The following is a 19,405-nucleotide window of genomic DNA, read 5'->3' on the forward strand; positions in this document are numbered from 1 at the left end:
ACAGCTACACTTTTTGGAGTGCTGGGCCATAAAATACACTCATCATTTCTTTATAGTTGTCCAAGACAGTGAAAACACTTGCAAAGCAATCTGAGTATAGAACCCTTCTAGGTTGGTTGCTTGTTTTTAATGAATTCCCGTCTTTTGTGGATGTCTCTCTCACAACTAACTGAATAGCATATTAAAAGCAACTTGCTTCTTTCACATCCTTTCTAAACATTCAACTTATTTCTCATAGAAACATTTCTTCCCACACTCACATTTCCTAGGGTGAATGTAACAATGAATTAGATTAAGTAATACAATTATGAATACAAATGGAATAAACAAGCTTGGGAAGAAAGACAAATGCTTGTTAATAATCTTGCAACTCTGCTGGGGAAAACAGGACTTCTGAGGCATGAAGGGCGTGGCCCACTAGTCAAGAGCAGTTAGCTTGCTGTGTGTGTTAGCATGTTTTACAGAGGAATGGGGTGGTACAGACTAGTCTGGGGAACTGGTTGATTGGAGATTAATCAAGTGATCGCTTAATGTATCTCATTAATCCTCTCAGACACTATGTCAGAAAGAGGAGGTTGTAGGAAAAAGAGAGAGTTATTCGGAGGAGGGTGGAGTGAGGTTTTAAGCATTTGTTTTCAAGGCATGGATAAATAGTGGAACATGAGACAAAAATTACGCTTTTCCCTTGATTACTCTTTTTCCCTTACTCCGCTTCCATCCAACCCATCAGCAAATTCTCCTCCTCCACTTCCATAATATGTCCTAGATCCTTTGACTTCTCACCTCCTCCACTGGTACTGCCATTGCTCCTCTCTTGTCTGGTCTGTCTGCACCCACTCCTGCTCGGTACGCAATCCATTCTCCACCAACAGCTGGTTATCTTTAAAGTGATAATCTACTTCATGCCACTTCCCTGCTCATAATTTTTCCAGTGTGCTTAGGAAAAAATCCAAACCCCTCCCATGAGAAGATGGAGCTTTGTCCTCTGTCCCTTGTATCTGAGCTTGGCCATGCGTATTAGTTCCTTAGAGTTGCTATAACAGAAATATCACAAGTGGGTGGCTTTAAAGAACAGAGAATTATTTTCTCACAGTTTAGGAGGTTAGAAGTCTGCATTCAGGGCACCAGCTCTAGTGGAAGGCTTTCTCTCTCTGTTGGCTCTGGGGAAAGGTCCTCATCTCTTTTCGGTTTCTGTTCCTTGGCAATCTTCATGTGGCCTGGCATCGATCTTCCCCCATCTGTGCTTGCTTGCTTCTGTGTCTAATCTGCTTTTATATCTCAAAAGTGATTAGCTTAAGACACACCCTAAACTCATATGGCCTCATTAACATAACAAAGAAAACCCTATTCCCAATTGGCTTTGGCCAATGGAACATTAGCAAGTGTGACCAAGCATAGACTTAAAAAGTGCCTGCACACCGGGGCTTGCCGCTTTCTAATGAGACCACGACATGCTTGAGACTGAGCTAGCCTGCTGGAAATGTATGGAGAACAGCCTGCCAACCACCATCCAAGTGAATAACACCATCTTAGACCATCAACCCCAGCTGAGCTGCCAGATGACTGCAGCCTCATACGTGATTGCAAATGAGACTAGCGAAAATACTGTCCATGTTTAAGTTGCTCGCTTAGGGATTCATGAACACTTGTTTTCAGGTGGTTTGTTATTCAGCAATACATAACTAAGTCAAATGATTTCGTAAAACGTTTTCTTCCCCCTACCTGCCTTCTTGTCTTCTCAGTTGCTATTTTCTGTTTGTTAATTGAATCTCTGCCTTTCATGTTACATGTTTCCTCAAATGCTTAATGGCATTTGGTTGTCTGCTCATAATTAAGAGTGGGACACTACAAAGCTGACCAAAACAATGTGAGTGTGAGTGGGCCTTGTTTGCTGTGGTCTTCACTCTAGGGAGATCTGCCAGACTATCTCCTTGGGGAAATCCCAATGTCAGTATCTTTAAATTCTTTCTCTTATGTTGGTCAGATTCCCCAGAGAATATACACTTCCTTCCCTATGCATGCCTGACAGTTAGAGGGGGAAGAAATCTGGGAGAGGGTCTTCAATTCATTATGTCAATTTTCAGTTACTCTGCCTATTTGCTGTATTGGGCCCTCCACTGTCAACTCTGCCAGGTGCACCCACCTGAGAGGTCTTTGCTATACAGAAAATGATCCCCAGTCTGGGGGAGGTACAACTGCTTCTGAACCAGACTGTCAGTAAATGCTCCTGTTTTTAACTCCATCTTCACCCACACTGTATACATACCATGAGACTGCCATTTCCTGTGCTTTTGGGGGTTCTGCTGAGTAATGATGCTCTTTGGTTTTCTTCACTGCTGCCATAGGGTTCAGCTTTTTCAGATGCCTTTTCCCATCAGTTTTCAGGTTTCAAATTGTATATTTTTCTCTTGCCTACTCTCTCATTCTCTTTGTGCTGATAGGATTATGCTTAGAAATTCTTCAGTTGCCCTTACAGAAGGGTCTCTTGAGTGAAACAAGGTTAAATGCCTACTTTCAAGTCATCATCTTTAAGCAGAAGTCTTATTAAGTTTTCATCTTTGAATCAGGGGTTATTTGGTTACTTTGTAATAGTATAAGGAAGACATACAAAAGCCAAATTCAAGTTTAGGTGGAGAAGGTACAAGGACCAGGTACTGGGCAAAGTATGGTGGGGAGGTAGAGGATGTTGATTAAATATGTTTTAGACATTTTGAATTTGAACTCAGAAGGGAAATTAACATTTACTAAGAACATACTTGGTACCAGGCATTCTGCATATGTGTTTCAGGAAGACTAGATAGAAATATGATGTGCCTTTGTTACTTGAAATTGGGCCAAATTCACAGTAGACCATCAATACACATTTGTGGCTGGAATGATTACAATGAACAAATGAATCAACAAGGAGTGGGGAGAAAGAGGCTCTTTTAAGTCTTTTTTTTTTTTTTAAGGAAGATGAATGTATTGAATAAGTAAAATAGAAGAGAAAGGAAATCTCCTGGAGATTATGGCTAGATAGACTACCTTCAGAATTGTTAACAAAATATGACACATTTCATTTTGTAAGGATGCCCACTTTTGAGAACCTGGCTCCCAAGTCAATTGATGATTGCATTCTGATGTTCTTGTCTCCAGAGTTTACATTTGCATAGCCCAGCATCAGCTCAGGCCCAAGATATCAAAACTACAGTCTTCATCTTTCCTCCGAAGCTGTTGCCCTGGCTTCTGCATTATTTTGATATTCCCAACATCAGCCAGTAGCCTGGTCCTAAAACCTGGAGTCATCTCTCACTCCTGTTATGAAACATCTTGTCAGGCTTCAAGGTCATACTGACAGTGTAATTCTCTAAATCCCCATTTGTTCCCTTTTCTTGCAATTCAAAACAACCTTTGCCTGTCTCTACCTGCTGGCATCTCTCCTGTTAACAAGCAATGCCAATTACAACTCAAACATTACAACATTTAAAAACCCATAATAAAAAGACAAATAACCCAATTGAAAAAAGGGCAAAGTACGTGAATAGGTATTTTTCCAAAGAAGATATATGTCTTAGCCATCTTGTGCCGGTATAACAGAAATACCATAAGTGGATGGCTTTAACACAGAGAAATTTATTCCTTCACAGTCTAGTAGCCTAGACGTCCAAATTCAGGGTGTCAGCTCCAGGGGAAAGCTTTCTCTTTCTGTCTGCTCTGGGGGAAAGCCCTTGCCATCAATCTTCTCCCTGGTCTAGGAGCTTCTCTGTGCAGGAACCCTGTATCCAAAGGATACACTCTGCTCCCTGTGCTGCTTTCTTCATGGTATGAAGCTCCCATGTCTCTATGCTCACTTCTGTTTTTATATCTAAAAAGAGATTGGCTTAAAACACAACCTAATCAGAAGCGGAGCCAAGATGGCAGAATAGACAGACGCTTCCATCGAGCCCTCTTTACAACAGAGACCCAAAAAAACAAGTGAAATGAGTATACTTGTGACAAGCTGGGAGCCTTGAGCATCAAAGGCAAGCTTAGACAACAAACTGAGGGACAGGGGGAGGAAGAGACTGTCCAGAAGTGGAGAAGAGTTACCGGACCTGAATCGTGGGGAGCCCTCAGGCAGCATTCCCGGAGTGGCGGCGGCTGTGGCGGGATGGTCATAGCATTTGGCCGCAGTTTCCTCAGGGAGAAGCAGCCAGCCACACACCCCACTCACACCTCAGGAGCCTGGGAAGAACGGTACTCTCGGCAAAAGCTAAGTACTTGCATCTATTTTACCACACACCCCCCACCCCCAAGCCGGCTTCAGCGGCTGAATCCCTGGGCCTGAGATAGACCCTGGTGAGCACCTAGAGCCAACCTCCCGGCCTTGGAGAAGGAAAAAAATTGCAACTGGGGGGAAAAGATAATTTGCTAGCTCCATTAACTGGGGGAGCTCAGGACAGAAGCGGCTCCTGTCCAGGCATAAATCATCCATGGACCTTTAACACCTTTCCTTTCTGCATGGATCTGTGTGGGCCTATTTTGGGAGAATAGGCCCTTGTTGGCAGACTCCAACCATTTCAGCTGTGTGGCAGAGAGGTGGGTGTTTGACATTGCTTTGCCTATTAAACAGGGTCCTCACCTACCCACATCAGGGACCTAAGGACTGGTAGCTCCACTCAGGTCACCTAGCCACCTGAAAAAGGGGTCCAAAGATAACTGGTACCTCCCAGTCCTTGCAACCAAAAACTTTGGGTGCCCATGGTCCCTCTGCAGAATCCACCCACCAGCACGATCTACGGAACAGAGACGTGTTTTCCTCAGAGACACTTGTGGGTCGGTTCTCAGCCCCCGCCTTGTTCAAAGCGTGACCCCCTGCTGCAATCAGATACCGGTATACATGCCAATCAACCCTACCCCTCTAAGACTGTAGGACAGAGCCTGTACCACACACTTGATATCAGCTACCTGGAAACCTGAGCTGAATTCATACAAGAAAACTGAATGGACTCCTGATAACAGCTCTAGCCAGCTAGGGACAGGACATCAGAGCTCCAAAGGCGAAAATAATCACACTAGCTCACTCAAGCAACCCATAGGGGTATAAAAAAACAAAACAAAGCAAGCAGCTATGACAGAGTCAGCAAGCAGAAACTAATACAACAAATTATATTTGGCTCGGAGACAACAGTCAATATCAAGTCACATAAAGAAACAGACCATGATCACCTCAACAGGCTCTCAAAACAAAGAATCCAGGGATCTTTTAGATGAAAGTGCATTCCTGAAATTACCAGAGCCAGAATACAAAAGTTTAATATACAGAACCCTTCAAGACATCAGGAAGGAAATGAGACAATACACAGAACAAGCCACGGAACACACAGATTAAGCAACTGAAGAAATTAGAAAGATTATTCACGAACATAATGAAAAGTTTAATGAGCTGGAAAAATCCATAGACAGACAACAATCAGAAATTCAGAAGATTAACAATAAAATTACAGAATTAGATAACTCGATAGAAAGTCAGAGGAGCAGAACTGAGCAACTAGAAGCTAGAATTTCTGAACTCAAAGATAAATCACTTGCACTAATATATTTGAAGAAAAATCAGATAAAAGAATTAAAAAAAATGAAGAAACCTTAAGAATCATGTGGGACTCTATCAAAAGAAATAACCTATGAGTGATTGGAGTACCAGAACAGGGAGGGATAACAGAAAATACAGAGAAAATTGTTGAAGATTTGTTGGCAGAAAACTTCCCTGATATCATGAAAGATTAGAAGATATCTACCCAAGAAGCTCATCGAATTCCACATAAGGTAGATCTTAAAAGAAAGTCACCAAGACATATTATAATCAAGCTTGCCAAAACCAAAGACAAAGAGAGAATTATAAGAGCAGCGAGGGATAAAGGAAAAGTCACCTACAAGGGAGAGCCAATAAGAATAAGCTCAGACTACTCGGCAGAAACCATGAAGGCAAGAAGTCAATGGGATGACATATTTAAAAAATGAAGAAAAAAATGGCCTGCCAAGAATCATATATCCATCAAAACTGTCTCTTAAATATGAAGGTGAAATTAAGACATTTCCAGATAAACACGAGTTGAGGGAATTCGTAAAAACCAAACCAAAACTACAAGAAACACTAAAGGGAGTTCTTTGGTTAGAAAATCACTAATATCAGGTATCAACCCTGACTAGAACACTGGGCAGAGCGACCAGAAGTCAGCTCAGACAGGGAAATACAAAAAAAAAAGATTATAAAAAAAGCCCAAAACAGAGTAATAGCGATGTTATTATATAAAAGAAGACAACATTAAAATAATAAAGAGGGAATAAGAAATGTAATTATACACCTTCCATATGGAGAGGAAGATATAGCGATACAAAGAAATAAAAGTTAGTTTTAAATTTAGAAAAATAGGGGTAAATAATAAGGTAACCACAAAGGAGACAAACTATCCTACTCATCAAAATAAAATACAAGGTAAAAATACAGACTCAGCAGAAACAAAATCAACAACAACAAATATGAGGAAAGGAAAATATATAAAGAAAATCTACTCAGCATATAAAATCAAGTGGGAAAAAGAAACTGTCAACAACACACAAAAAAAGACATCAAAATGATAGAATTAAAATCATACCTATCCATAATTACTCTTAAAGTAAAAGGACTAAATGCACCAATAAAGACACAGAGAGTGGCAGAATGGATTAAAAAACAAGATCCATCTATATGCTGCCTACAAGAGACACACCTTAGACTTAGAGACACAAACCAACTAAAACTCAAAGGATGCAAAAAAATATATCAAGCAAACAACAATCAAAAAAGAACAGGAGTGGCAATATTAATTTCTGACAAAATAGACTTTAAAGTTAAATCCATCAGAAAGGATAAGGAAGGACCCTATATAATGATTAAAGGGACAATACACCAAGAAGATATAACCATATTAAATATTTATGCACCCAAAGACAGGGCTGCAAGATACATAAAACAAACTCTATCAGCATTGAAAAATGAGATAGACAACTCCACAAGAATAGTAGGAGAATTCAACACACCACTTTTGGTGAAGGACAGGACATCCAGAAAGTAACTCAATAAAGACACAGAAGATCTAAATGCCACAATCAACCAACTTGACCTCGTAGACATATACAGAACACTACACCCAACAGCAACCAAGTATACTTTCTTTTCTAGTGCACATGGAACATTCTGTAGAATAGACCACATATTAGGTCATAAAGCAAGCCTTAGCAGAATCCAAAACATTGAAATATTATAAAGCATCTTTTCTGACCGTACGGCCATAAAAGTGGAAATCAATAACAGGAAAAGCAGGGAAAAGAAATCAAACACATGGAAACTGAACAATACCCTGCTCAAAAAATACATGGCATAAACAGTATAGAAAACTTTATAAAGAATGTAGAAGAAAAACGAGATAACTGGGAGCTCCTAAAAATCAAATACCTATGCTCATCCAAAGACTTCACCAAAAGAGTAAAGACTACCTACAGACTGGGGAAAAGTTTTTAGCTATGACATATCTGATTTTTTTTTTATATCTGATTAGCACCTGAGCTCTAAAATCTACACGATAGTGCAAAAACTCAACTGCAGAAAGGCAAATAACCCAATTAAAAAATGAGCACAAGATATGAATAGACACTTCACTAAAGAAGACATTCAGGTAGCTAACAGATATATGAGGAAATGCTCATGATCATTAGCCATTAGAGAAATGCAGATCAAAACTACAATGAAATTTCATCTCACTCCAATCAGGCTGCATTAATACAAAAAACACAAAATAATAAATGTTGGAGAGGCTGTGGAAAGATTGGAACACTTCTACACTGCTGGTGGGAATGTCAAATGGTACAACCACTTTGGAAATCGATTTGGTGCTTCCTTAAAAAGCTAGAAATAGAACTGCCATACGATCTAGCAATCCCACTCCTCAGAATATATCCTAGAGAAATAAGAGCCTTTACATGAACAGATAGATGCACACCCGTGTTTATTGTAGCACTGTTTACAATAGCAAAAAGATGGAAGCAATCCAGGTGTCCATCAATGGATGAATGGATAAATAAATTATGGTATATTCACACAATGGAATACTACGCATCGATAAAGAACAGTGAGGAATCTGTGAAACATTTCATAACATGGAGAAACCTGGAAGGCATTATGCTGAGTGAAATCAGTCAGTTGCAAAAGGACAAATATTGTATAAGACCACTATTTCAAGACCTTGAGAAATAGTTTAAACTGAGAAGAAAACATTCTTTTGTGGTTACAAGAGCGGGGAGGGAGGGAGAGGGGCATTCATTAATTAGATAGTAGAGAAGAACTACTTTAGGTGAAGGGAAAGACAGTACACAATACAGGGGAGGTCAGCACAATTGGACTAAACCAAAAGCAAAGAAGTTTCCTGAATAAACTGAATGCTTTGAAGGTCAGCGTAGTGAGGGCAGGGGTCTGGGGACCATGGTTTCAGGGGACATCTAAGTCAATTGGTGTAATAAAATCTATTAAGAAAACATTCTGCATCCCACTTTGAGGAGTGGTGTATGGGGTCTTAAACGTTAGCAAGCAGCCATCTAAGATGCATCAATTGGTCTCAACCCACCTGGATCAAAGGAGAATGAAGAACACCAAGTACACAAGGTGATTAGGAGCCCGAGAGACAGAAAGGGCCACATGAAACAGTGACTACATCATCCTGAGACCAGAAGAACTAGATGGTGCCCGGCTACAACCGATCACTGCCCTGACAGGGAACACAACAGAGAACCCTTGAGGAAGCAGGAGAGCAGTGGGATGCAGACCCCAAATTCTCTTAAAAAGACCAGACTTAATGGTCTGACTGAGACTAGGGGGACCCTGGTGGTCATGGCCCCCAGGCCTTCTGTTGGCCCAGGACAGGAACCATTCCCAAAGCCAGCTCTTCAGACAGGGATTGGACTGGACAATGGGTTGGAGAGGGATGCTGGTGAGGAGTGAACTTCTTGGATCAGGTGGACACTTGAGACTATGTTGGCATCTCCTGCCTGGAGGGGAGATGAGAGGGTGGAGGGGGTTAGAAGCTGGCAAAATGGACATAAAAATAGAGAGTGGAGGGAGAAAGCGGGCTGTCTCATTAGGGGGAGAGTAATTGAGAGTGTGTAGCAAGGTGTACATGGGTTTTTGTGTGAGAGACTGACTTGATTTGTAAACTTTCACTTACAGCACAATAAAAATTATAAAAAAAAAACACAACAACCTAACCTTGTAGATTGAGTCCTGCCTCATTAACATAACTGCCACTAATCACATCTCGTCAACATCGTAGAGATAGGACTTACAACACACAGGAAAATCCCATCAGATGACAAAATGCCGGCGAATCACACAATACCAGGAATCATGGCCCAGCCAAGTTGACACACATTTTGGGGGGACACAATTCAATCCATGACAAAATTCAAATGACCAATAACCACATGAAAAGATGCTCAATGTCATTAGTCACTTCCCATTGCCGCTGAGTCAATTCCGAGTCATAGTAGCCTTATACGACAGAGTAGAACCACCTCATAGTGTTTCCAAGGCTCTAACCTGCCACATCTTTCTCTTGCAGAGTGGCTGTTGGGTTAGAACGGCTGACCTTTCAGTTAGCAGCTGAGAGCTTAACCACTGCATCATCAGGGCTCCTTCATTAGTCATTAAAACCAAAAACCCTTTGCTGTCCAGTTGATTCTGACTCATAGTGACCCTATAGGACAAAGCAGAACTGCCCCATAGGGTTTCCAAGGCGAAGCTGGTGGATTCAAACTGATGCACCACTAGAGCTCCTCACTATTCATTAGGGAAATTCAAATCAAAACTGTAATGAGACACTACTTCACACCCACTAGGATGGCTATTATCAAAAAAAAAAAAAAGAAATAACAAATGTTGGTGAGGACGTGGAGAAATTGGAACACTTACACGTTGCTGGTGGTATTGTAAAATGGAGAAGCCGGTGTGGAAAACAGTGTGAAGTTTCCTCAAAAAAAAAAAAAAAAACAAGATAAACATAGATTTACCATAAAACCAAAACCAGTTGCCTGCCATCAAGTCCACTTCTACTCTCGGCATCCCCATGGCTCCGTAGTATCTTCAGTGGCTGAATTTTTGGAAGGAGTTTGCTAGACCTTTCTGAACCTTTCTGGTAGTAGCCAAGCTTGTTAATTATTTGTACCACCCAGGGACTCCAGAATTACCATATGACTCAGTAATGCTACTTCTGAGATGAAAACATATATCCACATCAAAATTTGCACGTAAATGTTTATAGCAGCACTATTCATAATAGTCAAAAAGTGGAAACAACCCCAATGTCCATCAAAGGGTGAATGGATAACCAAAATGTGTTATATCCATACAATGGAATATTATTCAGCTTTAAATAGGAATGAAGTACTGACATTTACTATAACATGGATGAACCATGAAAACGGTATGCTAAGTGAAAGAAGCCATTCAGAATAAAAAAAAAAATTTTTTTAATAGATCACTTATAATACGATTCTGTTCATAAGAGGCATTCCGAACTGGGCTTTTTATAGAGACAGAAGGTAAATTAGTAGTTGCTTAGGCTTGGGGGTAGGGGGAAGCTATGGAGGGATAGGAGTGATGATAGCTAAAAGGTACTTGGTTTCTTTTTGAGGTGATGAAAATGTTCTAAAATTCACTGCTGATGGTTGCACATAAATGGGAAGATACTGAGACCATTGAATTGTACACTTTAAATGAGTGAATTGTATGGTTTGTGAGTTATATATCAATAATGCTGTTTTAAAAATTACTGACAGTGTCTGAAATTATAGCTGTAAGGTCCTTCCACGCCCCGCAGTCTCATTAGGCTGGACCTGGGGGCTTCTATTCATTGTAAACGGGTGTGCAATAGAAAATTAGCAGTTGGAACTTTTTCCAAATAATCTGTGAACATGACAGCCTCTTTTGTCCCCATTCTCCTTTCCTAGAGACATTTTGCAGCTGTTGACACTGTGACCACCTTCTTCTTGGTACCCCCTCGTCTTTGTTCAGGTGACACCATTCTCTCCCGATGGTCTTTTTCTCTCTGAGGTCACTCCTCTTTCAGACCCCGCTGGAGAAACCGCTTTGCCCACATTTCAAAAAATTTTGTTTCCCAGACCTCTGCCCTGGGCCCGCCTGTCAATTTGATTCCACTGGCTTTGCCAGGGTCTGTTCATCCATTCTCATGACGTCCACTGCCGCCAAACTCTCACATCTGACCCTGCGGCTCAGACCTTTCCTCTAGACATCCACCTGCCTCTTTGACATCTCCACTTGGACTGTCTCGGAGATTCCTTAACCTCCACCTGTCAAACACTGACCTTTCACCTTTTCCTTCCCCATGAGGGCCTTACGTTGTTGCTAGGGTTGTGAGATGAGGTGATGGACAATCGATGGTTCCTGCTCTTGCTCGGGTCACAGTCTGTATGGTGAGGGAGACCTATAAGTCAGCAGATGAGGGTACAGGAGTGTGGTAAGTGCAAATCTCTGAGGGGCCCTGAGGATACAGGGAGAAGTCAGGCTGCCCCTCCCCCCATGCTGTCTCTTCTTGAATGGCTTCATTCTTCCCCAGCAGAAAGAATCTCCCCCTTCCCTAAGGCCTCTCCCAGCTACCACCTCCTCCATAGATCCTTCCTTCTTGTGATTTGTCCCTTCTTTGCACCCCCAAGACCTCTATGCCTCTCTTAAACTGCTCTCCCTCATTCTCTCCTGGCTCATGCCATGTTACGCCTTATTTTCATGGAGGCCCCATGTCTCATCCCTCACTGTGTCCCTCCAAGCTCAGTGCCTGGCACAGAGAAAGGGCTGAGCAGATGTTTATGAAATTCAACCGGAAATGTCCTCCAAAATAATCTCTGCTCTTCCCAAAAGCTTCCTCTGGTGGGAATAAAACACAGGGCTGGGGAGAGGCAACGTGTGTTCTTGTAAGTGCAACTGATGTCCACTACTATGACATAGGTTTCTTCATGGGATTCTGCTGCCATCTGTAATCCTAGTTATTGCTCAGCAATAGTTGATCATATGTTGTTGTTGGGCGCCATTGAGTTGATTCCAACTCATAGCAACCACATGTGACAGAAAAGAACTGCTCCATAGGATTTTCTTGGCTGTAGTCTTTAGGGAACTAGATCGCTAGATTTTCCTTCTATGCAGCCACTAGGTTTGAACCGCCAACTTTTCAGTTAGCATCTGAGCTCTTAACTTTTGTGCCACCAGGGCTCCTTAACTCATCAGATAGGCCTTGTCAAAATGTAAGTGTCTTCTCATATAATGACACAAAAGAAATTTAACTGCAGATAAAGCAAAGGATTATTAGTGGAAATCATATTTTACTCTATCAGTCCCAGTCATTCATTGTGATTCATCCCATAGCCAAGCTTAAAACCCACTGCTGTGGAGTCACGTCTAACTCATGGCAACCCCATGTGTGACAGAGCAGAACCAAGGTCCATAGGACTTTCATGGCTGTAATCTTTATGGAGGCAGATCACTGGGACTTTCTCCTGCAGCCCTGCTGGGTGGGTTCAAATCCCCAGCCTTCTGGTTAGTATCCGAGAGCAACGCGCTTGTGCCACCCCAGCTTTGCTGATCCTTGGTCTAGTTTTTGGTACTCTGGAAGTCTCTCTGTCCTTACTTTTCTCTTTCTTCTGGACTCCTGCAAAAGAGCATGTGGTATCTATGTTCTGCTATATGACACCCTGGCAGCTTTTGCAAATGATAACTCTTGATTCTCATTTAACTGAATGGGCTTCAGAGGGCGTACGCTGAGTCACATGTGAAAGATGGATTGTATCTTCCATAGAAGGAACAACATGGCTCCATTAGAAATGGAGATCTGTGTAAAGTAATGGAACTGAGCAATGCAACACATTATTCCAGTGAACGTAAATATGAAAGAATCACCACCTGCATCATCCTTTACATATATATCCACGTGTTAGAAATACATGCTTTACGAAGTGAAAGTGTTTTATAGAGTACAAAGCACTATGCAAGATAAAATATTATATGTACGCATAGGTCAACAGTGGGAAAACATTGCTTATAGTATAATAATTGGAAAGACAATTCTAAGAGAAAATTTGCAATGTTTCTTAAATGTGGATATTACTGGGGTAATTAACTAAACAGTTTTGACCAAGATAAGTGTGCTTTAGAAATATGTTGATATCTGCAAAGTGTACATATTCAAAGTGGTGGTTAGTAAATCATGAAAGTAAATCACGCTTGGCCTGAGGAACATTTGTTCATGCTCAGTGTGACCTCCGCAGTAGTGAGGTGGGCTACGCATGGGGCGGTGGGTGGAGACCATCTTTCTTTTCAATTTTTTTAATCTTTTTCTTTTTTTATAATTTTTATTGAGCTTTAAGTGAACGTTTACAAATCAAGTCAGTCTGTCACATATAAGCTTATATACACCTTACTCCATACTCCCACTTACTCTCCCCCTAATGAGTCAGCCCTTCCAGTCTCTCCTTTCGTGACAATTTTGCCAGCTTCCAACTCTCTCTACCCTCCTATCTCCCCTCCAGACAGGAGATGCCAACACAGTCTCAAGTGTCCACCTGATATAATTAGCTCACTCTTTATCATCATCTCTCTCCTACCCACTGTCCAGTCCTTTTCATGTCTGATGAGTTGTCTTCGGGGATGGTTCCTGTCCTGTGCCAACAGAAGGTTTGGGGACCATGACCACTGGGATTCCCCTAGTCTCAGTCAGACCATTAAGTCTGGTCTTTTTATGAGAATTTGGGGTCTGCATCCTACTGCTCTCCTGCTCCCTCAGGAGTTCTCTGTTGTGCTCCCTGTCATTTTTTTTTAAATTGTACTTTAGATGAAGGTTTACAGAGCAAACTAGTTTCTCATTTAACAGCTAGTACACACATTGTTTTCTGACATTGGTTAACAACCTCACAACATGTCAACACTCTCCCTTCTCAACCTTGGGTTCCCTATTGCCAACTTGCCTGTTCTCTCCTACCTTCTAGTCCTCCCCCTGGGTTGGTGTGCCCCTTTAGCCTCGTTTTGTTTCATACGCCTGTCCAATCTTTGGATAAAGGATGAACCTCAGGAGTGACTTATGTACTGAGCTAAAAGGCTATGGGGGGGCCATACTCTCAGGGTTGGGGACCATTTTTTATACCAGCAGATCTGTTATTGGCTTTACAACCTGTCGGCTTAGTGTTGTAACTTCCCGATATACTTAATTTAATTAAGGCTATAGAAATTGATAAAATGATTTTTTTAAGTAAAACTGACTAATCTTTATAGTAACAACAACAACAACAAAATCCTGCTTGGTGGTTACACATCAGTTAGAGGGACAAGACACCTTGGGGTCCACCTTGGAGTCGTGTGTGGGAAGCAGGTCTCTGTCTATCTATCTTTGAAGGGAACTTCAGAGAGTGGCATTCTGCCTGCAGGCCAGAGGTGGACAGCAGGTCTCTGTCTATCTTTGAGGGGACCTTCAGAGAGTGGCATTCTGCCTTCAGACCAGGGGATGTTGGAACAGTTGAATAAAAACGTGGGTAAAACAGGAAGCGCTTCTCTGCAGGGTAGTGGAGTGATGAAGAATGTAGGGGCAACCTACAGTTATAACTGGTGTGAACACGGTCACTGATGAAACAGAGAAAATCATTAAACTAGGAGAAATAAAACACACACTATAGCTATGGCTGCTAACCAAAGTGTTGGCAGTTCGAGTCCGCCAGGTGCTCCTTGGAAAACCTATGGGGCAGTTGTACTCCATCCTGTAGGGTCGCTATGAGTCGGAATCGACTCGATGGCACTGGGTTTGGTTTTTTGTTCTTGTTTTATATATCAATAGACAAGAAGCTTTTTACTAGCACAGTTTTCTTCTCTCCCTCAAAATTTCTAGCACTGATTTCCAGAAAATATCCCCAGAATCACCTCTTTGGGATAAAAGAATACTTTTTTCAAGTTGTCGGGCCACAGGGTTAAAAAAGAAAATCATAATGCTTTTTCTGTCTCTCTTTGATATGCACAATTTCTCCTCACAAACGAATATTTCCATCAGCATGTCTCATATTAGACACAGCAATAAAATATCACACTCCTTAGCCTTAGGCATCTCAGAGGAAAAAAGTTAAAATGTTGAGCATTGTAGAATATGTCAGAGTAGTGAGAATGCTTGATTTTAAGGGGTGGGGTTTATTTTCTGTAGGATGGAAATTACTTGGGGACAGTTTTTCAATATGCCAGATATGGAGCTATACCTTTTGGAAGGTGCGGAGCAGGAAAATTTCCTTCATGAAGTCCACCACATGGACCACGTCTTACTGGTCTTACACCCCTGGTGTCTAGCACAGTGTCTGGCACAGAAAATGTGCTTGGTCAAGGGCTGCTGAGTGAGTGTATGGTCTTGGCTCTATGGCTTACCTCTGTCTAAGGCTCCCTACTCCTGGGCTAGTCCTCTGCTGGAGGCGGTACCCTCTCTGTGATGTTTGAATCAGAAAGAGCGAGAAGGGCAGTTCAAGCCAAGGTATGCCCACCACACATATTTAATGGTCAGCTGGAACCATCGAAAGTTGACAGGAATGATAGTATTTTTAAAAGCTAAAATTATAGAATCATAGGCTGTTTTTAAAAGTGAGAGTCGGTTATTTCAATTTCCCCATTCCACAGATGGGGGAACTGGAGCCTGGAAAGAGATACGCAGCCTACCCAGAGGATCAGAAAGCATACAAGAGTTAGGGCCTGAAGAACTTGAGTTGGAATCCTCTTTCACAACTTTGCAAAGCTATTTAGCTTCTCTGAGCCTCAGTTTCCCCACCTGAAGGGATTGTTGTATTGAGTCTTTGCTGGACATCTTCTACATGCTGTCTCCACTCTCCTCACCCCTGCTCTCTGCCCTGGGAGGCTGTATTCTGGGGATTGTATCAGTGGGCTCCTGTGCCCTCTGCTTTCTATTGGGCTTGGCCAATCGGGAGCCCAAACAGAAGTTCAGAGTGAAGGAGGAAAGTGATATCAGGCTATTTATTCTCCTGTCTCTCTCCCAACCCGAGTCCCCTTGGGTTGGCTGATCCCATGGTAGCAATCACTGCTGTTATCAACATGGCCTTTTCCTTGTGATTATTTATCTTTCCAGGTTCCACCTACCCTCTTTTCATCCCCTTTGACCTGGGGCGATTGCAACTCCATTGCTACTACACTGGGTTATTGCACTGTCCTTGATGGTCTCCCTGTACCCATCTGTTTGTAAATAGCCCCTTCATAAATGAATCTTTGTCAAATTATTCTAATTTCAGCGTATCATCTGTTTGTTACCTGTATGTACCTCAACTGATACAGCATGCTTAGAACAGAGCCTGGCACGTGGTACATTCTTGATGTAGGGAATCTGCTACAATTGGTAGCTGCAGTGGAGATGCTGGGGTTGGTATTGTCAAAGGTCACTCAGAATAGTCCGTGAACTGCTTGTGGGAAGTAGTCCCCTTCAGTCCCCAGCTCTTCACTGTCTATTGCTTTTCAACTCTATCATGCTCTAGAAGGAAAATGGATACTTGATTCCTGACCCTCGCTAACCCTCTATGGCCACAGAAAGGAGCAAACCCTCCAGCAGATTCTGTCCTACATTTAGTGCTCTGTGTACCTTTGAAGGCTGCCTTATATCATTTAGGTGCCCTGGTGGTACAGTGGTTAAAAGTGCTCGGCTACTAACCAAAAGGTCAGTAGTTCAAATCCACCAGCCGTTCCATGGGAGAAAGATGCAGCAATCTGCTTCCATAAGGATTACAGACCTGGAAACCCTGTAGGGCCGTTCTACTCCGTCCTATAGGGTCTGTATGAGTTGGAATCAACTCAATGGCAAAGTTTTTTTTTTTTTTTTTTTAACATAGTTTAAAAATTGCAGTAGCAAGTGTGAAGGAAGTAATTGAAAAGTGACTTGAGGGTCATGATTATAATTAAACCACCACTTCCACGAAGGCCAGAAAACAGGACCTGGAGCAGGGATTCAGGAGTCCCTGGCTCTGGGCCTGGGTCTGTCTCTGACTTGCAAGGTGACAGGGGAGAGTCACTCTGAGTGGGCTGCTCAACCTGGTATGAGGAAGAAGAATAGTCATGAAAACTGGACCTATCAGACATGGAAAATTTCAATAAAAATGAACCCATTGTAAACTGGTGACCTTTATTTTTTGTTAGTTATTTTTATGGAAAATGAAAGAAGAGAATCACTAAAGGTCTCAATGGAAGTTACTTATTTTATAAAGTGAACTATGATTTTTTTTTAAATAAAAGGCATGCACTGAATGTGTTCTTAATCCTTGATGAATTTTGATTGGATGGCAGTACACCCTTCAAGAGGTATTTTTGACAAACAACTTTAGAAGACAATCATATAAGTTAATGGAAGGCTGTAATTTCCAGCAATTTAACACATTCTTGAATTGCTGTATTTGATGTAGTCTGCTGATGGGCTCTTTTGACATCTCATTCCTTGGCGGGCTGATGTTCTCACTACTAGTTGCAGGCAAGAGTCTAAAAAAGTGTTAGAGGATGGTATGTGAGCATTCAGTAAAGGAAAGGAGATCACTAGACACCAACTGGGGGCTCACCAAGGCTAGGTATTCCATTCTCTCTTTACTTGCGAGTGTTTAGATTACAGTACTGGGAATGCTATAAATTTGTTGCGTCTAGAGGTCACCAGGGCATTTTGCTAGGCCTTTCTTAATGTTCCTGGGTATCAGATGAAGATATGTGAGCTAGACCAACACTGGACCAAGGATTGAGGATGTAGTCTAGTTTCTTTTTGTTTTTTGTTTGTTGTTTCCACTACCGAGCCATGTGAATTCCTAAAGAGAATGGGTCCAGGTTCAATCCGTTTGAGGACACTAGGGACAAGACACCTCTATCCTCAGTCTTCTCTCTTTAATTTTTTTTATTTTTAACATTTATCTGTTTTTCTTAGTGCTGCTATAACAGAAACACTACAACGGGGGTGGCTTTAACAAACAAATTTATTTTCTCACAGTTTAGGAGCCCATAAGTCCAAATTCAGGGCATCAGCTCTAGGGGTATCCTGGTGGTATAGTGGTTGATGTAGTGGTTAAAAGCTAGGTCTGCTAACCAAAAGGCTAGTGGTTCGAATCCTCCAGGTGCTCCTTGGAAACCCTATGGGGGCAGTCCTGCTCTGTCCTATAGGGTCATTATGAGTAGGAGAAGCTCCTAGTCCAGGGAAAGGTTGACAACAAGAACCTTCCTCCAGAACTGACAGACAGAGAAAGCCTTTCCCTGAAGCTGACACCCTGAATGTGGACTTCTAGTCTACTAGACTGTGAGAGAACAAACTGTTAAAGCCATCCACTTGTGATATTTCTATTACAGCAGCACTAGATGACTAAGACATTAGGCAATAGTAAAGGGTGAGAGGTAACAGAATGAACCATTGAATCGGGGTGGCCATGGGGGAGGTTTGCAGGAAACACCCTGTCCCTGCCATGTGTACCATCAAAATTGAACATGAGGACATGAGGTGGTAGAGGTGGCAGGTCAGTTTGGGAAAGCTTTTTAGAGGGCATTGAGGAAATGTCCCCTTTCTCCATCCAGGCATTTTGGCCTCTCTGGAATCCCCCTCCGCCACCCACATAATTGCTAGGAGTGGTGTTTGTAATGTCTGAGCCATTCCAGGGCTATCATTGGCTGGAGAAGTGACTTGCTAAGCAGACAAAGCTGATGTGTGTGCCTCCTCACTGCCTAGGAGGGTGTATATAGGAGGGTCAGGAGGCCTGGGGTAGACCACTGTTGGCTACGGCATGGCAGAGGTGACTGAGAAAGCGCAAGAACCTGAAGTAGATATGGAACTACCAAGCACAAGCAAAAATCAACCAATCTCAAGCACCAAAGGGAGGAAGAGGAAGAACCCCTGTCAACCCAAGACCACAGGTGAAAAGATCAGATGACCTGACCCATGCTCCTTCTCTTCTCTGTCTATCCCCTCTGCCCATACACACACACACACACACACATAAGACTTCTACCCTGTCCTTGCCTGGCACATATCACCTCCTCAGCTCACATCCCTTCTCATGAGGCTCCCCTTTTCACCCAGTCCCCATCTTCTCTCAAATTAGCGGTCTTCTCAGCTTACTCTATTTCACTATCGAGAAGGTCAAAAAAGTCCTTAAGAAGAGTTCAAGAAAAGCTACAGAAACAAAAAAGCCAACAGTATTAGTCTGTTACTACCGGATGAATAAGGAAAGGAATATAATTGAGCTGCAGCTGAAACAAGAGACCCTGGAGAACTCCAGCTCTCTAAGTAGCACCTTTTGTGTAGCAAGTCCCAGAGACTTAGAAATATCTAATGTGCCTTCAGAGGAGGCCCTGGAGAAAAGTTCA

This window comes from Elephas maximus, chromosome X (genome assembly GCF_024166365.1).
Source record: "Elephas maximus indicus isolate mEleMax1 chromosome X, mEleMax1 primary haplotype, whole genome shotgun sequence".
Classification (NCBI taxonomy): Eukaryota; Metazoa; Chordata; class Mammalia; order Proboscidea; family Elephantidae; genus Elephas; species Elephas maximus.